This window comes from Rhyacophila brunnea, unplaced genomic scaffold, assembly GCF_057557595.1.
Source record: "Rhyacophila brunnea isolate RB1 unplaced genomic scaffold, BYU_Rbru_1.0 scaffold_34, whole genome shotgun sequence".
Lineage (NCBI taxonomy): Eukaryota > Metazoa > Arthropoda > Insecta > Trichoptera > Rhyacophilidae > Rhyacophila > Rhyacophila brunnea.
In genome coordinates, this window is record NW_028233006.1 from 1,415,118 (window position 1) to 1,440,127 (window position 25,010).

Here is a 25,010-nt window from a genome sequence, read left to right on the forward strand (position 1 = left end):
ATATACGCATCGTTTAAAAATCTTAACACTGCACCATACGAAAAGGATCAGTTCATTCGGGTCTGGTCCTTTATTGGATGTATCTCATATATCCTTGGATGTGATCTGCTGTGTCTATTCTATCTCATCATGCGAAAGCGAAAAATGAATGGTATTATTGTATTTGAACCAGGAATAAGACCACCACCAAGAAGTCAACGATACAAAAAGGCAGCATAAAATACTGAAAACTAATGATATAATAATAAATACCCAGCTAATATTCTTTTCTTTCACATGCTTATTGATATAATAATGTTTTTTTATGTTAAGCTAACATTAAACGATTCCATATAAAACCAATATATAGTTAAGGAATATCTATAATATTTTTATCCATAAGATTTTTCGGCCAAAATTCTTTACTAGAATAAATATATTTGTGCAATATTTCTTATAATATTTCATTTAATTGATGACATTCATCTAATAATTATATTAAAAGTAGTTGTATAAAATGTCTTATAAGTTTTTTGTTTAATATTCTGAAATATCCAAGATTTTACTTCGTGGTATCTTAAAGTAATAAATACATTTTACCCAATATTTCTTATAATATTTCATTAAATTAAAGGCATTCATCTAATAATTATATTAGAAGTAGTTGCATAACATGCCTTATAAGATATTTTTCAAAGATTTTTCTAAGAGGTATCTTAAATTAATTATATATCTCTGTTCTATATTCCCTAAAATACAAGAATATTTCACTGTAATATTTATATTGTTGAAAGATATTCATCTAATATTTTATATTGATATTTTATAAGCTTTTCTAACAATGAAAACATATTTTGGTCTGATATCTCTAAAAATATCAAAAGTGTTTTTCAAATAATCTTTAAAAATATCAAAGGGAAAAATCCAAATATAATTTATAGTTTAAAAAAACTTCAAATATACATCTAAAAATAAATTAAAGAATTTAAAAAATATTTTTAATAAATTAAGCAAATTAGTGAAATGTTTCTTTTGATAGGAATTCATCTAACAGATATTAAAATAGCGCAAAAAAATCCACATATATATTATAGATAAATGTAATTGCATTCTCTCATCAAAATGCCTTTTCTGATTATATTTATGCCTTATAGCAAATAAACTCATCTAAAGCGTTGCTGATTCGCCTAAAATAAATTGGTAACCGAGTATCTTAAATTGTCAAAAAATACAATAAAAATGAAGTTTAGCAACACGAATCATGATTTTACAAAATTTAATAACTATTTAAACGAACTTTTTTTTGTTATTTTATAAATAGCTACTATTTTTTTAAATAGCTAATTAAAGATTAAATCGATAAAAATATTTATTTTATCATTTGAAGCATATTTATGTGGCATCTAACACATAATAATCCATATCACAATTATGATATATGTGAAACTATGAAGTATGCAAATTTTTATGATTTTATCCTACAAAAACTATGAATAATAATAAAAATAACAAGCACGTAAAATGGTTTTACTGTAAATAACAATATTTAGATATAAATTCTATAATTTCAATAATATATAAAATATAAGTTATGAATAGGAATTATAAATTTTTTTTGATTTAAACATAATTCATGGTTTTCTAAGCTTTATAAACATATAAAATACGTGCATGAATAATAAATATATGAAATACTTTGTTTTTTTACGAAATAAACAAAAATTAAAAGGCAAATTAATGTAACAGAAACAGTAAAATAGTATTTTGGCAATATTAAGATTACCTCCAAGATAATTATAGGAAAATACCCTAAAATTGATAATAAATATCTTTGTTTCTATATATGAATTAGTGACTGAACACCAAGATTATAGCGCGGTATAGATACATCGTTGTAATTCTCTTTAATTAGAAAATAAAATAAAAAAGGTTGCATAAAGTTGTGATTATCAATAATTTTATTTTTAGATTTAAAAAATAGTAAATTTTAACTAAGGCAAAAACGAAAACATTATTTTTTATAAATCACTTGCTTCTAATTACAATCTATTAAAAAAAATTTTTGATGAATAATCAATCATTTTATATCCAGTATCTTCGAAACAGCAGTAAACAATCACTTAATGAGAAGCATTGCTACCAATTGTTTTTATTCTTGTATTGAATTTTTTTCAAAGTATTTTTCGCATATAAAATTTTTTTTATGAATAATTTTTTTAGTATTTCGTATGTATTTCGGCATTTTTCTGACAAAAATAGTGTATACAAAAAATAATAATTTCGAAATGAAATATAAATTTATCTATGACTTTTATTTTTTATAACCTTATACTTAACCATATCGAGTATAATTAAAATAAATAAAGTCAACAAAGGCAATCTGCTTCATTTCAGTGCTATATTTGTTGTTCCGCATTGCTAATAATTAAAACAAAGGCTATCTGCATAAGTATTCGTTAAAATTATCTGTTGTGCACATTAAACAGACATTTATTTATGCTCGCCAGCTAAAACATAAAATTATACACCGAAAAAAATGTTTAAGTTTATTTTATGTTTCTAACATTTAATTTAAATATCAAATATTTTCTTGATTGTGTAAATATAAAACTAAAATAAAAATCAGTTTATGACGCTATGCACTACCCTAACCTTTACTCAAAAAATTTTACCCAATATTTTTATATGAACTTATAGATTTAATAAGATAAAAATTCTCATACTAGTGAACTTTTAATTTTTTATAATTTCATTATTGCTCAAAAAATCATAATTACGCTTAAATAATTACAAAAATATTATTATATTAATCTTATTAGCCAATAAAAGGTGCAAATAAATGCAAATAATTGTTTTATAGTTAAAAATGTAGCGATAGCACCCAGCTTTCAATTATTAAAACATGTTTGGGCATTCGTCAAAATACAAAGTGCATATTTATTGTTTTCGCTGCTTATTTTATAATTTTCATGACGAATAAAGCCAACAGATCATGTTTTCAAAAATAACCGGTCGTTTAATTTGATTCAAACAAAAAATAAAAAAACAGCAATAGACTTACGTCTTTATAAAAATTAATTCCTCATATATTCAATACAACATTCATATTATATTACGTTAGAAGATAACCTTGAAGTGTTATGTTTATTTATAAATATTAGTTTTTTAATATGTAGGGTGAGTTATGGTTGAGTGGTTTACAAGTTGGACCTCAACGAGGGGTTGTGATTTCCACTTCCACCCACCCCACTAATTTACGAAACGAATATACTCTAAAGAAAATTGCCCAAGGGGGCGGCCAGTGAACAATAAAAGATAAAGCATTGACAAGCTATGAGAAATAGGAGGTTACTGTGTAGGCCGTTGAACTGTGCCTCTAGAATGAAAAAGATTCCACACCGTTCAGCAAGGATATAGGTGCGTGCAGAGTGTCGTTATAACTTGTAACTCTTAGCGATGAACAGTAGACTGAATCACATTCCCTCCACATAATGACTGCCGCCTATAAGAAAGAGCCCAATCCACGGTGATTACGGGTGACAACGAGTACTGAAGAAGTTCCACAGAGAGACGCACCAGTTAAGCAATAGTTCCTATCAATATAAAGCGAACTTCCTTAGAGTAATAGAAGTAAAACATAAATAAATAAAGTAAATTCGATTAGAATTTTAATACGTAATTTGTATGCTCGAATCATAATTGTATACAAAAATGCAAAAACATAGCTAAAAGTTATAAAATATCACCAGATATGTGAATTAAATAAATTGTTTTATAATGTATAAGTAAACTAGTTCGTTTTTACATCGAAAAAAATAAATGTATTAGATACTGTTATTATGTAAAATTCTTGTGCTTATATAATAAAGCCAATCCATTTAATTTACTATATTTTTTATAATTTAATTCACATGTGTTAGTATTAATATATTTGATATAAGTATTTTTATTTATGGGCCATATTTATAGTAGTAATTTTAGTTTTTATTCTCAGCACAGCTTGCTTGATTCTCTGTACGCACAGCGTATTTATACTTTCGGCTATCTTCTCCTCTCCAAAGTCTTCTTCAATACCCCTCCTTCTTTCGAGACTTATTAATTCAAGGGGTTTTCTAAATCCTAAGGTTTGAATATATGCCTCAACCTGGTTCGTGACATCTAGTTCCTTCAGATACCTTCTATGATATCGTGTCACCACACCGTCTCATGTTATAACATATGGGATAATTTTTGTCTTCATTTGTATATATATTTGATATAAATATAAATAATATAAAAATTTTTCAAGTATAATATTTATATAGTTTGGCCACACTCTATTTTTACGTCTCTTTTTAATAAACGAAGAATTAAGAAAATTGGAAATATTATGTTAAACTGGGTATACATTTTTCGGTTATCTATGATAACATACACAGAATTAATAAAATGTTGTTAATAACCAAATCCATTTGTTATATCTTTTAATTTTGTATATTACCTCTTGATAAACAAGGCTCTGAAGCAGGAATAAGATATAATTTAGTCTTGTATTAGGTCGTATTCATATTATTACGAATTTTAGACATACAATATTGGATAAATACTAGCTGACACAAAAAATATTTTTCCTTGTTTTATTTATGAACTCTAATAAGGCTATAGTTTTTTTATTGAATGTACAACCAACTTCGGATCTTTAAATGAGTTTACTTGAAAAGATTGCATTATTAGATATAAATTTTTCTTATTTAGTCAATACACAAACTAATAATTGCAGAAAATATATCAGAATGGTCAATAAATAAGAAAAAACATCTTTTTAATATTATTATCGATTTATATAAAAAATTTTTTTGTTAAAATTAATGTTTTCGTGTCTTTTTTATTGTAAAGTATAACTCTAAACCTCTTAATGTACGTTCTAAACAGTTGTATAGAAAATATTTTCGAAGTAATTATCCATTTAAATTCTTAAGAGCGAATTTTTGGTGCAACCTAAATAAGTTCTTTATTCTCATCACATATTTTGTTTTGCTTTTATAACCCGGCTATAAATCGTAGAAAATATTTTATTTACTTTCGGATTTCGGTTTTTTTGATGTGTTTTACTTAATTCTAGTATTTCTTGCACGATTCTTGCCAAAATTCTAATTTTTTTTTCAAAACACCGATTTTTATCATAAATAACACACATCGTGACTCTTGACAATAAACTCTGCAAAGTAAATTTTTTTTTCGGTGGTTTTTGATATTAAAGGAATTTATTCTGTCTGGGTAATTATTATTTTTCTGAATAAAAGAACATAAAAGCTTGATAAAAAATATTATATTGCATGTTTTTAAATAATACATCCCGAAATATTTTATTCTTTTCGTCAATACAAGATTAGGAATATTAGATAACAAGACGCTATCTTTCACATCTTTTCATTTTAGTACCCTTAAATTAACAGTGCTAGTGTTCAAACATATTTTCACTTTTTAGATTTTTTATTCTTTCAATGATAGAGCTATAATTTTTTATAATTTCATGGTTTCAAACTTTTCGTCAATATCTATAAACAAAAAACTCTCTATATTCCAGGGAATAATGCGTTTTGGTGGTCAGATATTAATTCGAATTCAAGATATCTACAATAAGGCTTTTTTAATGTGTAATCTTACTTTTTTATTAAGTTCCAATAGTCTCTTTTCTTTAATATGTATTACAATGATCTAGTTTATTAATATTATATTAAAATTACATATAAATTTTTTAGGCTGCAAATTCTTTCTGAAGAATATAAAAACCTAATTTTTTTAGCATAATATTTCCATTTTAAAATCATTTCCTGGTAGTATTACAGTATAAAACCTTTTGTTTATATGTTACAATACAAAAAAAAAACATATTTATTCTTTGTTTTTGATGTTTTGTATCGTTATCTTGAAGTTACTGGAAATGAAAAAAACGCTAGAAAACACGGTGTAATGTATTTTTTGGGACGTTTAAATTTATCGGTGATTATTACGTAAAATTTCTTTGTATAATTGTCTTTTGATATTTTTTATGATTTTTCTGCTTCTAATAACTTTAAAATTTGATTTCTTTATTTTCTATGTGTATCAAGCAATAAAATTTCACATATTTATGCTCAATTTTATTTAGTTGGCGATGATCAGCATATATATTTGTCTTATATTGATCATACTTGGTATTTTTCTATAAAGATAAAAATTATGTAAAAAGGTGTTTCTCTGTTAATCTCCAAAATAAAAGCTTAGACCCAGTGTAATTTTAAAATTAAACTTCTTGAAAATAAGCGCTAGATTTTCTATGTATATTTATAAAGATTGTAATGTGAAAAAATAGACTTCTGAAGTACTTATATCGTCTGCTTGGGAAAAATAATTCTAGTTTTTTTTAGTTTACTTTCATTTCAAATATTGTAAACTGAATATCCATGTCGAATTCATGATCCACAGAAAAATTATAAGCTAAAATTAAATTAAGCATAAAATAAAATATCCATAAATAATGTAACTTATTCTTATAACAGCAGCATAAACTGATGAAAAATTGCATTTAGTTATGGATTTTTATAAAATAGACACAATATATAAGATAAATATTAAATGAAACAAATAAAATATAAAATAAAACACCTTTTTTGAGAAAAAATGATACGTCTGAATTACATTCGGGCAAGCACCATAAACCTTTGATAAAATTCTTAGCCTAAATGAATATTAGATTTTTTTGTGTAAACAAAATCAAAGCCCGACTTGATTTTGAAAAAAAGGGATAAAGGCCGAAAACCTAAGGTATTAAACGATCTTGCTTCAATTTCTGCGTGAATGCCAATTAATTGAATTGGAAAAAAATGTTAACATTTAAATAAGAACGAATATATATAAAGTTGATATAAGTAAATCAAAATTTAATATTTCAATTATATTAAGAGTTTAAAACATTTCAACTCTGCCTTAGCAAATATTAGGAATTTCTATCGTTTGTGAGTATAGTAAAGGAAATTTTTAACGTGTAAAGCATATTTCGTTTTATTTATGTGTATGCTTATATATTTTCTAGAAATCTCATTCCTTAAAAAATCTCTAAAGCACGGTTAATGCCTTAAGAAGAAAATAAATATATTAGTTTTAGAAATTATTGCCAAACTATATATTATGGAGGTATGTTCTTTTGTACCATGTTGCTGTGCAAATGAATATAATCCAGAGATATTTTTTAGGAATAAGGTGTTTTGATTAAAACAAAAGCTGCTTTGATAATTCATAAATAGTGTATTAATAATCGATTAAATACAATTAGAAGTATATTCTAGATTTTGTGTCATGTATTTGAAGAATTCGCTATTATTTAATTCTAGTCAAGTCTGTTTTAGTACAAATTTTTGCATGGAACTTCGAAATACCATGATTCAATTTCATCATTGGAACTTAAAATTATATTTGAGCACTAAAGAGACCTAGATAAATTTTCTGTTGAACTTTTTGAACAATTCTACTTATAAAAAGCCGAGAGGATTGAACTGTGATAATTTATAAAATATCGATTTTTAAAAATCAACAGACACATTTTTAATTTTTTTGCTCTTTTAGATTTTACATTAAAATACCAGTATATGTTTATTTGTGGGCTTTATATGCCGATACAGAAGTGCATTTTGCATGAAAGATACAATAACGACTTAATTCAAGAAAATGTATGCCTGATGAATATTTAAAATCCACTTCAATATATTTTTTAGCCTACCATATTTATAATAAATATCGGTCTAAAAACTCCGATTATTACAATGCAGTTCTATGCTAATAAACAACTTTTAACATGCTTTTACTAAAAATTATTTAAATTGTAAGTTATTTTTTTTTCAAAAAAAACATCTACATTTTCATTCAATAAATCAATACCCATCTAAAAAACTTAAAAAATAATATGGTAATAAAATTTTGCTACTTAGTTTTTCTTGTCATTTCGCGCTTATTTACTCCTGTTCCTCATTAAAGCTCTCCTTTTGCAACTAATATTATCAACGAATATCATTATTGTGTTGCATAATTCACGATTTTAAATTTTTATTTTAAAAAAAAAAATTATTTAAATTTAATATCAATTTGAAAGTACATGTTATTTATCGTGGTACCAAAACCGATATATGTAAATTTTATAGGTACTGATTTCAGGGAACTAAATATTTTGATCTGCGGATTTATAGTTACTATTTTTAATTTTAAGAATTTTTAATGTTTTTTAAAAATATAATAAGATTTAAACTATTTTAATAATCTTAAAATATACAGTTTTTTAGCAACAAGTGATAAAGCTTCTGCGCGCAAGTAAATTTGCAAGTAATAAAATCTTCTAAAATACATAATATACATGAATCTACAATTAAGTAACCCAGACAAAGGAATTTTTGTATAACATATACAATACATGGTTATTATTTAACGAATAGACCAACGAAAATATTTTTTTTAAGTAAATATATGTAAAATGATCAGAAGAAATTTTATATAAAAATATATATGATTATTAATTTATTTTTAATACATTTTTTTTTATATTTTTATGGTAAGGATAAAGAGGTTAAAACAAGAATGGGGATGTAGAGTTTCTGCAATATAAATGTTTATGCATTCAATATTTGATTTTAAGAGTTTTTTTTTCGTTATAAATTGACTGTTGTTTCATGTTTTATTATTTAATACGTACATAATATCCCAATATGGTAACTAATCGCCTATTATAAGAATTGAATGTATAAAACTTCATCTCGAGTATGATTAAGGCAATTCACTTGTTCTCAATATAAAAATTAAAATTTATAAATTAAAAAGAAATACGGTGTTTAAAAAAATTAAGTTTGTAATATTATTTATGAAATTTAAGATAAAATTCATAAATTGAAAAGAAATATGTATTTCTAAAAAATAGGTTTATAATATTGTTTCTTGAATTTAAGAAAAAAATTATGATTTGTGAAAAGAATTAGGTTTTTATAAATGCTATTAAGTTGTTGATATCTTTTTTGAAATATACGATAAGCGTTTAAAATGGATATAAGCATGAATAAAATATAATCAAATTATTGTTCATACTTCGCAAGACACCAGAACTCATCTCATTTAAGAGAATAAGAGCAGTTGATGAATATATATCAGGGGAGGGTGTCAAAAGATGTATCAAGGAGTTGTGTAATGTTCCCAACGGATGGAATTGATAAAAAGAAACTTAACCCATAAATAAAAAATAATAAAATAATTGTATAATAATTAAAAAAAATCCTTTTAAAAATTAGGAATAGGCGATTAACCACCGAAAAATTATTATATATACAATCATGTTTATAATTAAAAAGTCATTATTTTTGTCAAGTATGGCCTTTTATTATCTAAAAAAATAACAAAAATGTTTGTTTTTATGACTTTTGATGTATATTCATAGTTTCTGTAGATTCCTTTTCAGTTTAAATATAAAATTTAGAATTCTTTTTCAGAAAGTAATTTATGCATAACATTTAAGTTTTCAAGAGGAAAAAATCTTGTAGTTTTTATAGCGAAACCAAGAATCATCGGGGAAAAAAATTAAGAAAATTTATAAGTTTAAAAATATTTTTTTGTCATTAAATATGCTTCTATTTCAAGAATAAAATTATATTCTAGCGTAATAATTAAACTATAATTATTTATCAGTATAAGAAAATACAAGTATTTAATTTACATATTTAAATAACTTTTGTTTTTGTTTTTATATATTAAATTGTGTATTTATGATTTGAAATATAGAATAGGTATATTAGTAAGCAATACAACAAAATATTAAATGCAAAATAGCGTCCGCAATAACTAATAAAAAATGTATTCTGAATATTGTAGAAGATAAAAATTGATTTTATGATAATTATAATCGATATATTTGCTGTAGCTTTTATCTATAAATCCTACTCGATTCGCTAAGAGTAAAAAAAAGCTATATCTTGAAATATATTTATAATATTACAAAAAGAAATTGTAACTATAGAGTTAAGTAAAATAGAGGAGAATATAAATTAATGGAGAAATATTGAGTTCACAGAACCTTAATCAAGCGATTAGGGCTAAAAATACACTAGAAAGTTTAAATAAATTTCCCAAATTTAGTATTTATATTTACGGTTAAAAAATGATTTGGAGACCTATAAAATTAATATGATCTTCTATGATTTATATCCCTTATTTTATTTTCGGCAATAGAAGGTGTTATAAATGAAATATGTATTTTAAAAACGAAATATTATCGTTATTTTTTTTATTAATTTCTAGATATGTGCTATTATATACAAAAAATCTTACCAGAATTATCAAAATTATCACTGTAATTTATGATTTTTATCTTAACGTAACACTCCGTGAATTATCAATTTTCTTATATTCAAGTATAAAATTTCGTGGGTGTGGTGTTGGGAATAATTTTTAGCCGAGTTATAATTTGAGAGAATAGGAGTTTTTTAAATAGTTTTAAGTTAATAATATGTATTTTACAAAATTATTTGATTTGGTCCTCACTCGGTCATAAAAACTGAGTACTCCTTAATATATAAATTATTTTTTGCCCATTATTTAGGAGAATACATCGTCTCGCATTTTAAGTTTTTTTATACAGAGAATGTGATTTGGAAAATAATATAGGATGGGTTGATGAAAATAGGTTTGAATCAAATAAATTGCTTAAGCATAATATTTATTAATTTATATATGTAAAATACACAAGTTTTCATATAATAACTTAACCTATATAGCCCCCTGAATTATCATCATAACACTGTGGGCGTTATTTTTTTCAGTCATTAAATTGCATTAGACTATATTGTATTCTATTTCTATGATTCGAGTGTATTATAGCTAAACTACATTTTTTAAAGTACCAAAAAGATTTAATTACACCAAGAATTCCCATTTTTTTTATTTTCCAATAATTTAAGGCTTTTTTGGTTATTCATTCAACATTTACTATGTATTATAGATGATTTGGGTTATTATCAAACCACATATTAACGGGATATTATTCCTCATATTTTTTGCTTTACAAGAATACGCATTTTTTATATCAATAAAGTTTTAAAAATGAAACACAGATATTACCCCGAAAACACATCTTTAAACAATAAAATGGGACCATATAAACCATCAGTCACATATTTAAACTTATTAAGAATAATGAATAATTATTACTTTAAAATGTAGTTATTGATGGATTTTATAGCACTAAAAAGCTTCTATATTATTTATATAAAGGTTTTTTTTATCGAAAATCATGATGAAATCAATGACTACGAGGGCTTTTTTAATTTATCGCCCTTTAATTTTCAAAAAATAAATAATTTACTATTCCCGCAACTTTTACTTTTCTTGAACACAATCTTTTACATTTAATATCCAAAGGTTATATTTCCTATGGTTTGGCTAGTAGAAATATATATAAGTGTTATATTATAACCATTAGAGATTTCAATTTATTTTTACAATCTAAAAAGATATATAATTGATGCTAATTCCTAAATCGCCTGTGTTTCTAATTTTACAAAACAATGATAAAAGCAGAAATGTGTTTTCCTACATGTTTTAATAAAGCAATCGAAGAATTAGTAATTCTAGAAATAATAATCGAATTTATGTGGATGAACTTCTTTATATTGTTCGAAAAATAGCTTGTTATCAGCCAATTTTGTGGGCCGTATTAACAATGAACCCTTTTATATATTTTTATTTTATTGGTAAATATAATTTATTTTCAATATATAAAGTTTCTAATAAAAAGCTATATTTGTTATTATTATAATTTATTATAATAATGGTTATTTTCGTTGAAGTATTCCTAATAAAATATATCTGTCATAAATCAGTTTTTCATATATTTCCATTTTTAAATGCAGTTGATTTTATATACATATTAAATTAAAGTAAAAATAACATTGTTTTATAATAAAAGCTAAAAAAGGTACTGAGGGTGAAATTTAATCAATTCAAATTCTTAGAGGTAAAAGCAACCAAATCATCCAACATTTCAAGATATTTATTACCAGATTGTACCTTTTTATTAGAAATTAAAAGTGTTCCGTTTACGTGATCAAGAATTCCATATATTTTATTATCTAGAATCATTTTTCTCAGGAAATGTTCGAGTGTGTCGATTGGCATATTAATTTTTTTTGAAATGTACTCGATCATTATTTTATTGTATGGTTCAATGATTTTCATGATATTATTTTCTAAGAGACGTTGGTAAAGAAAATTGAGGTGGTTAACAAGAAACGAATCTTCGATCAAAATGCTTTGATTGTTGCTTAATATATCGTTATATCTTGCGAGATCTCTTTCGATGCATGAGATGTTGATTTCTTTCATTATTTTGACAATGGCATCATCCAATAAGTTCATTCCGCATCGTGTTGTTTTTGCATCGAGTTTTTTAAGAAGAGGGTCTACTTGATGGTATTTTTCTTCTATTATTTTAGATAAAAGAATGTAACGAGAGATACAAATCACGTCTTCGCCTCTCTTTTCCATAATGAAACCGTCCATTGATTCCATAAAGTAAGAAAATGCAGTGCCATAATTTTTATCGTCACAAATATACATTCCACTCAGTTTATCAATTTGTGCCTGCATAACAGCCGGACAAAAGGTTGAAACTGCTAATGCACGTGCAGCAGACAAAGCAGATTTAGCCCTTGACAAATTCTTTATTTCGTATTGAGCAATGCTTTCATAAACATGAAGATTTATTTGGTTGATTTTATCATCGTGCTTTTTTAGTTCCCTCAAAAGTTCATGAATTGATTCAAGACAATTTTGATAATCTTTTAATGCCAATAAAATTGAAATTCTTCGAGACAAAAGATCAAGTTTAAGCAATTTTTTATCGCAATATAAATCAATAAGCTTTTCAACCAAACTCAATTTCTCGGCATTTTGATCCAAATCACCTAAAAAGTTCTTGATTATTTTTGTAGTACGAGCAATTGAAAGCTCAGGCCATTGCTTAGGAAGATCTTTTAGAAAGTCTGGTATTTCTTGGTAGCTTACATTTGAAAGTATTGTGAGAATTGCTTCTTCTTTTTCTTCTGGCGATGTTTTTTTGTTTGTGATTATTAAATTTAGATTTTCAAATTCCATTTTATTGCCTGGGGCACAGATCCATGGATTTTATTTTTAAAGATTAAAAGAATCTAATTAAAAATAATTTACATTACTTTGAAACAAATGAAATAATTTTATTCAAGATTAAACATATTAACTATATTTTTATTTCTGCAAAATTGTTTTTAGATAAAAATATCAGTTTCAGTAAATTTTTCATATATTTGTATGGTTTTATATTCGATCAATTTCTGAACAAAATTATATCTAAAACACAATATATCAAAACAATCAATTAGTAAATGAACAGCATTGATAAGTGACATAAATTTAATGTGACAAAAAATTGTGTAAAAATAATTTAGACATATAATACTTTATAAAATATTTTCTTCTAATGTAAATAGACAGTATTTGTAGGCTATATTATTATTAATCAGAATAAAATTGTTTATGAATACAATCAACAGATGATTCTTGCAAATGCTTTCACCAAATGTAAATAGATTATATTAGTAAGCTATATGACAATGAATCGGAATGTAATTGTTTAAAAATACGTTAGATAGAAATTTATTTTAAAAATATTTTCTATAAATGTAAATAGACTGTATTGGAAAGCTACGTGATTTTTTTTCAGACAAAAAATTGTTTAAAAACACGTTAGATAGATAAATCATTAAATAACCTTTTCAAATCCAAATAAACAGCATTAAAAATTTTTTTTTAAATTCTTGGATTGGTATTATATAAATTATAGCTAAAAAATAAGGAAAATCATGGTAGAACTTTAATATAAATACCAAAGCTATATAAAAGAAATCAATTATATTCTAAAATATTTCTCTTAAATGCTCTTATAATAGTATTCTAAAGTTCCGAATTCTCCTTTTAAACTAAAGTTACAATCCTCAAATTGCTCAACCTGATTAAAAAGCAAATTGAACATTCAACTTAATATTTATTTTTTATAAAATCACAATTTAATGATGAGAAAAAATAATAACGCTCCTTTTATAAGCCTTAAAACGAGTTCGCTTTTTGAAAACAAAAATTATACCATGTTATATTTAGTTATTTTTTCTTAAGTAAAAGAGAAGACATTTTCTAAAACAAATAATCTAGATAAATAAAACTATGAGAATTAGTCCTTTTATCATAGTTATCGAAGAAAGAATAAAAAAAGGAATTTTCATGCACAAATCATGTAAAGGCTTAATGTTAAATAAATAATGAATATATTTAATAGATAAAGGGCCTATACTTCCAGAAGACATCTAATTTATATTATTTTTATGTATTTTTTCCCTTGTGATAATATATTATCGAAAATTACAAATTATTCACGGTTTATTTTACTTTTTATGCCTGCAAGATGTATATTATCTATATACATTTATAAAAAAATAATCAATCCATGAAAAATAAAAGAGAAAACTATACTTCAAGGAAAAATTGAAATATAAACTTAATAAATAAACAAAACTGATTAATACATAATGTAAATATATATAAAATTGTCGGATTTAATGAATAAATACGCTGAAAAACCTATAGAAAACTTTCCGATCTGAATAAAATTGAAAAAAAACAGTGAAATTTAGCTCAATTTAATTTTTTTGTAAATTTTTTTTTCGGTTTAAAAGATTATATCAAAAAGAGTATTTGTTAATTTTCAACACAATAATTTTATTTAAAAATATTTTGTAGATCCAGTAAAAAGAAACTTATTGCACAAATTTGTAAACTATAACATAGTTGAAAGCCTATCTTAAAACCTAAAACATGAAACATCTATGATAATGTGCTAAAAGTATTAAAATATGGACGTTTTGGCTACATAGACTGTTCATTGTATCGCAGTTTATTATTTTTGTAGTTTCTTGAATGAAATATGAAAATTGAATTATAACATGTACAATAAAATATGGCACGAACTTTTATTTCTTTTTTTTGCACTTGCACTTGCTTTTGTCTTTATATATAATTGCTATAAATTAAGCGAAAACTGATATAAAATTCGATCACAATTTTAATAACTATTTATGTAATTTTTATTTATATTTTTATCGAATTTACTTTATTTATTTATGTTTTACTTCTATTACTTTTATAAAGTTCGCTTTTAAATAATAGGTAGTATAGCTTAACTGCTGCGTCTCTTTGTGGGACTCACCCAGCACTTCTTTTCACCCGTAATCACCATGATTTGAGCCATTTCTCATGGGCGGCAGTCAGTATGTGAAAGGAATGTGATTCTGCATACAGTTCATCGCTAAGGTATAGAAGTTACAACTACACTCTACACTTACCTATATCCTTGCTGAATGGTGTAGGACCCTTTTCCATACTGGACGCACAGTTCAAAGGCTTACACAGCAATCTCCTATTTCTCATGGCTTGTCAATACTTTATATTTTATTATCATTGGCCGCTCCCTTGGGTGTTTTTTTAGAGTAAATTCGTTTGGAAATTAGTGGGGTGGGTGGAAGTGGAACCCGCGACCCCTCGCAGGGGTCCGACTTGTAACCACACAACCATGCCACCCATAATGAATTTCAATATAAATTTTTTATTAAATATCATGTATATATTATTTTAAACTGATTATTAGAAGTAAAATCGATCCTGAATCGGTTTAATACCATTTCTTCGTTTTTAAAATCAAAATATAGTAAAAAATTAAAAAACTATAACCTTTATAAGAGTTTAAAATAGCAAATAAACCTTATAATATGAATGCCAGAGAGAAATTATTTTTGTTTAAACTGGATCTTTAATCTTAACTGAATAATTAAAATCATAAAATATCATATAGAAAAGGTTATTATTTTAAATTCGATCATATATCTAATTATAACAAAATAATTATATACTAAACTATTTTAATTTTATAAATATCAAAAAGGACTAATTAACAATGAAACTTAATTATAAATTGTTATTGGCACATAAAATTTAAATAGTATTATACTGCATTAATTAAATATATTAATTAGAAAAATGTATTTTTTATTTTTGAATTTAATAGATCAATTTTACACATCTATATTAAAAAAATACAAGATTTATGTATATATCAGCTAAAAATACTGCTGTTACTACATTAAATTATATCCGAATTGATATCTAATATAAATAATACATAATATCATCAAAATGAAAAAAAGGTAGTTAAAATTTTATTCTAAATAGTTTAATTTTATAAAATTAATGGATTTTTTTTAGAGCGCGATATTTTTTATTTTAATTTTTTAAAAAAAATTTAATTTAAGTAGATAACTAAATAAATTTTATAAATATATTATTAAGTGATGTTTTTTTTCTAACTTACTTGTATTTTTCTACGTAAATTATTTTCTAATTAATTGCACAATAAAGAAAATTTTATTTGGAAATTAACGTCGTTCAATCACCGATTTTTCAGATGGGTTAGGGTAATTTAGGACATTTAAATATAAGAATAAATCAAATAATATAATTAGAAAAAAGGTCTTGGATTGATAATTCATCAAGAGTTTAGATGTTTAAAAAAACAGTTAAGACACAATAATTAGAGGAAAAAATTTTCACAGAACCAACCGATCAATAAACAAGGAGCTGAATTTTTGTATAATAAAATATTTCATAATCTAAAAAAAAACGAAAAAAGAAAAATTTTACGGGTATATTTGATCATTAATACATATTAATTCGCAAGAAAAAAATTGTCATTAGTCAGTTTTAGAAATAAGTCATACATATATTAGGAATTCAATTTTATATAAGGTATTAGATAAGATATAAATGAAATATGCGTTATTAAGAAAAATAACTTATCATGTTATTATTTTATGAAATTTAAATTCATTTACGTAAGTTTCAGTTAGCCCTGGTGTATTATTTTTATTAAAATTTTATATCAAAAATAAATATTTATCTATAATTTGCTTCATTTTTATGTTTCATATATCTAGCTAAAATGTTATAAAAAAAATAATAGATCATCTGTAAAAAAAAGAAAGGCTTCTATGAACTTTTTTAACAAACTAACCTGAGTTATATGATAAGCCACGATTTCTTCATAAGAATTTACATCCATATTTTTCAGTGTCGACGCTTATATATTTTGAAATGCCTTTATTATTTACAGTAGTATTGTGAATAGCTAAAAATTTATATCCAGTGCTAAGCACGCCATAGTTGGGCATCTTTATGTCAGTTTCATACATAAAATTCTAGATTAAAAAAATATAAATTATTTTAGAGTATTTCCTGATAAGATCATCGGCTCAAAAGTATTATTAATATATTCGAGCTTTTTATATTATTTATTATGCGCATTATTTATTGACTAATATTTTATTTTTTATTTTTTCGTTTAATAATTTGATATAAAAATATTAATTTCTGGTTTTATGATGGTGAAATATACACTTAAATCAACAATGTGATATTTTAAAGACGTGAAAATATTTTATGGATTATGGGAATTCTTAAATTTTTATATCAGTATGTTTACTATAATTTATTATCATACAACAAATTCTTCATAATTTATCCTTTTCATAAACTATAGCACTAATATAATATTTATTTAAGGGCTATTTTTCTTTTAACTTTTAAATTTCCTCGCGCGATTCTTTAGATTGCTCTATTCTATATATTTGGTGTATTTTATTTTAAAGCCCATCGTATTTACAGCCTTCTTCAATGCAACAGCCTTACTTCAAGTTTTATGCATTCAAGTGTTTTTCTCAATACTATTGTTTGTTCATATGCTTCTATTTAAATCACTAACTCTTATAGAACGACTTACAGTAATCATAGAATCATGAATTAAATCCAAAAAAACAGCGGTTATTCTGTAGGTTTTTATATAATATCTTATAAAAATCTTATGAACATAGTTTAATTTTTTCATAGATGGGTACAAATACATGCGGAATATAATTAAAAAATATGTTTTAAATTTATTATGAGTTTAGCTTAATTTCTTTTATAGATGGGAAAGAAGTAAAAATTTGTTTTACATTTATACATAATCTTTTTTGAAGATGGGCGGAAAATAAATATAGTACCTTGGCAGCTTTTTATGAATTTAGTTCAGTTTTATTAAGGTAAAAAAAATAAAAATGTCTACCATCTGTATAATAACTGCTGTAATTTGATCTTTAAATTTTTGCATTTATTTTTTGTAAAATGGATCTTCTAATAAATCTTTTTTTGTGTTTTTTTATGAATAACTATTGAACAAATCAGATGTAGAAAATAAATGAATTAGGATGAAGCTAAACTGTTTTACGCAATTTATTTGTGATTTTTATTTATATTAGATAAATAGACGTTTTCAAGTATGTTGAGTACCTTTTTGTGCTTATTTAGTCCAAATAAATCGATATCTACTTACGAATAGTGCTACTGCACAATTTTAGTGACTTATTTTGTCAAGTTATATAGAGGAATTAGCGAATTTAGAACTGGTATTTTTCAATGTATTTTGGATTTATAAAACCAAATATGGTTATGTTTTTAGAAATATGAATTTAAAGTCTAAGATCTTCTAATTTTAAATGGGTTTAATTAAACATAAGTATATTTCTATTTATGGGTTAATTTTTGGATTGTATTTTTTTCCTTTTTTAAATATAACGTGACTGATTCAAAGTGAAAACCCATATCTATATTTGTGGTTACATCCTGATCTTTATATTTGCTTAGATGACACACCTCTTTTCAAGATCTATTTTTAAAGGGGTTTCCTCAATCCCGTAGTTTGAATATATTTCTCAATTTAGTTTGCTATTTCTTGTTATTTTAGATATTCCATAAATATATATTTAACTATGTATATTTCTACATATTTTAATTTTTAGGTGAACTATAAATTTAACCATCAAACAAAGTTGAAGATTATAATTATTTTAAAACATCATTGCTGATTATAATTGTAATTTATTTACAAACATAAAATTTTATGGAAGAATATAGATTGATATTCAATATTTTTTTTCCAGTGAGAGACCTTACTTTTAAAAACAAGAAAATAATTCCAGATGTTAAATTTTAAATATCCGATCAAAAAGTGGAACACATCACCAATTTTTTAGGGAATCGCTAACCAATCAAAATAACCACTATAAATTAAATAGGAAAATTATCACTAATTGCTTACAATGGCATGGTTAGATTACTTTTTTCCAATGATTATTGGAAAAGAGTCTAGCGCCGCTATGAATATTTTATAAAGTGAAAATAAAAAAAACAAACGTTTTTTTGCGAATATTATAATGCGATAGCAGATTTATTTTTATAAAAAATAGAAAAATTTTGAATTTCGAAATAAAAAATACATGCTATGCGAGAAAATTTTATATGAACGACAGATAGAGCTACAAAATATAACGGTGCCACTGAAAGTTAATGTTAAAAAACGAAAAGTGGCAAAATAAACAGAAAAGATTTGTTGTTTCATCTATAAATAATTACTATGTGAATTGTGCATTATTCTATATATGTGGGTTGGGCAGTTAAATTATAAATAAATCTTAAATTTTGTGAAATTCTACATGAGACTATAATTAGTTTTTTTGCTTAAAATATACAACATGAACAACAAGATTTATATTATAAAACTGGCACTTGACCAGATGATATCATGAATTTATTGCATATTCACAGACTAAATGTATAATATAAAAATCATATTGATCTAAATTTTTTTCCATAGTTCTAAATGTTGATATAAATTTACTTCATAGTGATAGATGTTAATGTATATTCACTTCATAATGTAAATGATGTTTAAATTTATTTCATAATCATAAATGTTGTTTACATTTTATTTCATTTCGCTAAATACCTTTTAAATTTCTGTAAATATTTATTCTGCATTTAGTAGAAAGTGAGCATATAAAGACCTTCTTTAAACTCTTTAGGACACTTTTAATTGAGCAATGCAAATTTTCATTGTGATTCGAATTTTTTTATTTTTCTTTGAAATTTCATCATATCTTGTTATAAAATATTCACAGATACACTTCTATTTATTTTTTCTTTGATTATTCTTTATTATAACACCTATAATTTAAATAAATTGGAATAAGAATAAGTTGTTGATTATTTTCCAGATAAAAATAATCAATAAAAAATATTTATTTTATTTATCTATCTTTCATTAAGTTTCTTTTTCCTTCGATTACATTCATTTCGGTCTTGATTTTATTTTATACGTTTTATCCCCTTTTTAAACCAGAAATCTTGATAATTGCAGGGAATAAGTCGATTCTTTATGTGCTAGCCATTCAATATTTGGTATAAAATAATTTATAGGCTAGTTTGGCCTTATTACTTTTTATTTCTTTTCAACCAAGCTAGACTTCATATAGTTCTATAGGACTAGTCATATTTATACTTCTTTCAATTGCATCTTCTCCACAAAATTATCACCCTTTAAATAATTATTGATTAAAGTGCATTTCTTAACCCTATCGTTTGTGCATATGTGACCCCTTTCGTTGGCATTCCTGAATCTTTGATATACAGCTTGAGTTTTTTCATTGCTAGTACAACATCATTTTTTATTCTTATTAGTAATTTGTAAATGAATGAAATCGAATTAAATGATTAAATCACATTATCATTTTTGTAAACAGGTGCAGGATGATGCAATACTATCTAGATATATTTTAAATAACGACACCTTCTGGCTAACTCAAAACCAATGGGATAAACAAGATCTTCCTTTTAACTTCATTTCTAAAAAATTTTCCACCAAAATAATATAATTAAAAAAATATAGCTAAAATTATAGAAATTTTTCCCTCACTTCGAATTTTGCAAAAAAACCAAAAAAAATCTTACTTATGATAATCTTACTTATGATAATTTATTATCCAAATTGTTTCATTATAAGTCAGATGGCCGAGTGGTCTAAGGCGCTAGATTAAGGGTCTAGTCTCTTCGGGGGCGCGGGTTCGAACCCCGCTCTGACTATCTTTTAAGAATTTCAGAGACAAAACATGACCCACCTCAAACTCCCACTGTACAAGAACACTTATTTATTGAACAAACAAATAATATATCATATGTAATATTTGCGTTGGAGTGTTGTCAAAATTCCACAGAAAATATGTTAAGGAGTTAAAATCCCAGACGAAGTAGAATCATACATGCAAGATACAAGAACTCATCTCGATTGAGAGATGAAGAGCAGTTTATAAAGATAGATCAGGATAGGTGTCAAAAGATCTATCAAGCGATTTTGCAATATTTCCAATGGACTGACCACTTCACAATCAATGTAATTGATAAAAAGACACTTAACCCATAAATTTGTAAAATTCGTTTATTGCTCATATCTTAAGTCGTTTTTAAAGAGTTAGAAATTCCACAGAAACAAAAGTAGGGTAATGAAAAACACTTGAATGATAAGTTCTAAACGAAGATGTATAGAAAAATATTTAAAGATGATGAGTTTAAAGAAGCAGAACGTAAATCTTTTTAAAAGATTATTCTAAAGTTTTGAAGAACAAATTTAAATGGCTAAAATCAAAGTAACAGATGTAAACTTTTTTTAATGGTTAATTTTGACAATGTGATTTGAAATTTTCTCTTAAAATATAAGTTTATTGAATTAATGTGGGAACATCCTATCTATACTCTTGGATATATCCTCTTTCTATAGCTCTTCTCTTTTTGAAGCATCAAATAAATCAATCCTAATATAAATTTAAATTTAATCTTTACAATTGTTAAGGAGTTAAAAATCCCGGACGAAGTAGAAGCATTAATGCAAGCTCTCACACTCTGCAAGACACTTGAACTCATCTAATTTAAGAGAAGAAGAGCAGTTGATGAAGATAGATCAGAGGAAGGTGTCAAAAGATGCATCAAGGAGTTGTGCAATATTCCCAAAACGCTGACCACGTCTAAATAGATAAAATCGATAAAAAGAAAATTAAACCATAAATGTATATTGAAAGTTATCTTTAAAATAATCTAAATACGAAAGAACCAGGGGTAATTAACCAAATTTAGGCAATTATATATACCTCGGGATCGAGAAAAACTCTTACATTAATAAGCCTTGAGCGGAAGAGAGGTATTGAAAGGAATTCAGCTGGAGAAAAAGATCGAAAGAATTAATGCGCTTTGCGCATGTGAGGTCATGCAGGTTGTGCTTGAGAACAAAAAATAAAATTATAACGAAAAATTAAGCACGAAAATAAAGAAATTTAAATATTATACTCTGTTTGTCGGGTAATTATATATTTAAATTTCAAGAAATTTTATATAAATCGAAAAATTTGTGATCCAAGATTTAGAAAATTAAACTCAATGACTTTTTAAAAAAAACAGAACATTTATATTAAGATGCAGCACTGGTGAATTTGCCGCTGAAATAGCTTAGAATATATACATCAAAACAAGTCTAGCTTAATTGCTTACTCGGAAGCGTAAATATATACTAACAGTGACTTTAACTTAAATAAATTAACCATTTTACATATGCTATGCTAAAGTGTAAAATATTGCAAACATTACAAATATTTACATCATTTAAAATTAGTTTTGACATAAATTTAATAATTATGCATTTTAAAAGCACCGGAAAATGGTTAACAACTAGACTAGAAATAAAATATAAATTTAGACGTGGTTTTTATATTATTTATATTAAAAATTGGATAATTTATTTTTGAATAAAATGTAAGGCCAGTTTTCAGACTATATTGAAGCAAGATCGCACAAAATTTTAATCATAAAAACATGGCGTATTTTATAGATTTACTACTTTTGGGCGGACAATTTTGCTTGGTTTAATTTATTGGGTAAAAAAGGAAATTAAAGAAAATAAAACATAAAGAAATTAAAGAAGTTAAAAATGCTTGATGCAATAGAGACACATTTTAAGCCTCAAATTCTTCACAACTACTTCAGCTCATATCATTTGAGAAAAGAATGACATTCGATAGGTTGTGATTGAACAAAGATATCAAAAGACCCATTAAGTAGATTTTAAATGTTTCTAATTCGTCGTCCACATCTTAATAAAAAAATGACTAGGATATGTTTACATATCAAACAGAAATTATCGTGTCGATAAGAATTTAAACAATACTATCATTGATTGCTATCGAAATAAAATCTTAAAGCCTTGAAAAAATAAAAAAAAGGAAAACTAACCATAAAAACCCATGAAAAGATAGAATATATATATATATATATAGTATAAATTAGTTGCAAATCGGAAATAAAAACATATACGGGGAATTCCTCATATAATTTAGAAAATTATAAATCATATTTATAAAAAAATTATCGTATTCAAGTTTTTCTAAAGTAACAGATGAGAGAACATTCGCAGATACCCCAAATGGATATTTATTTTTACATCCTGCGTATCACTACATTTTCAATAATTAGATAATTTAATATTTAAATTTTACAGCTCAAAATAAACATTTAGAAAACACACAAAAAACTTCCATCACATAGAGTTATAATAAACATACACTTTTCTTTTCAAAGTTTGTATATTTTTTTAGCTAGGATATATTTTTACGATAATAATTGATAATCAAATTTTCATATGAATTCGGTGATCTCTATTTCTTGTATACCTTATTTATTCGCTATGAAAATGCAAAATCACCCAAAAAATATGTATAGATCACTGAAAAATACATATTTTTCTCGGCAGTTATTCCATTTAAATAAAAAAAACTCTTCAATTCTATTTTTTATGAAATATTTCCTAGCCGTCAAGTATGTTTTCCCTTTAACAACTGTAGACAAATTAAACTTTTTCATAAATTTATCTTCATAGATAATAAAATAATAAATTGAAGTTTAATTTTCCTTCACATGACCTATATCAAGAACCATGCTATGAAAATAGTACAGTCTTTTTGTAATCTGTATTTTTTTGCACGCGGGAAACACTCCATAATGTTTTTCGATTCTGAGAAGAGTAAATTTAAATTACATTATGTTTATTCAGACACATATTAAACGGCTTTTAATCATACCCGTTTTTATCTTGTCTAAATTCAGTATTACTGCTTCGAAATAGTGAATTCGAACTATTCCAGTTATATAAGCCTGTCGATTTTTTTTTGTATGATGACTGTAAAATAAGTTAATTATGAAGGATGGTTTTATAAGAATATAAGAAATAGTAGGTCTGTATGCATACAAGTAAATTTAAAAAATAAACCACAGTAAGCTTTTCATATAATGAAATCATGTCTGTAAATATGAAGAACGTTTATTAATCTAGAAAATCCACACACAAAAAATAATTTGTGTGTCATCAATAATTTTTTAAGAGCACATAATAAATTTTATACCCGTAGACCATAGAAGTAATAATTGTTTGATCTAAATATTTGACTTGGAATCTTTTACATGCAAAGACATGAATTAACTATCGAACTGGTAATATATGTCGTCTAGCTGCAAAATATACAGCGAAAATATTAAAGCTACCCAAAGTAAAAAAAAATTATTGGATTTGAAAATACAATTGCTTGTGGACTCTACAAAAACTTTACACATATGCCTAACACAAGTGAAAATAATCAAAAAAATTTATAGAATCATGGGGATATTGGAAAATAGAGGTGGACGAATTGGCTATATTCAACATATTTTAATTTTTTGTATCAGCAGACCGAATGTATTGGTTTCTTTTTCAAGTATAGGTATCGTATATACTAAAGCTAGAAAATAATCACAGAATTTTATATCAAGAATTAAGCAAAAAAACTCGAAAATACGTTTATTTCTATTGAATTGTCATAGTAAGTACTATTATAATGATTTAATTTCGAATTTTCTCCTTTAAAGCTAGCTAAATGAAGTTTTTTTGAGAAAGAATATTTTATAAGTTCTACATTCTAATATGAAGTTATATATTCTGGATTTTTATTACAGTGCAA

At 24.7% G+C, this 25,010-nt stretch overlaps 1 non-coding gene across 1 annotated transcript; it reads left to right on the plus strand.

Annotated features, from left to right (window-relative positions):
• Positions 1-20,978: 20,978 nt before the first annotated feature.
• TRNAL-AAG (transfer RNA leucine (anticodon AAG)) lies at positions 20,979-21,060 on the plus strand. The gene has a single exon. It is a non-coding gene; the product is annotated as a tRNA-Leu (tRNA).
• The last annotated feature ends 3,950 nt before the right edge of the window (positions 21,061-25,010 follow it).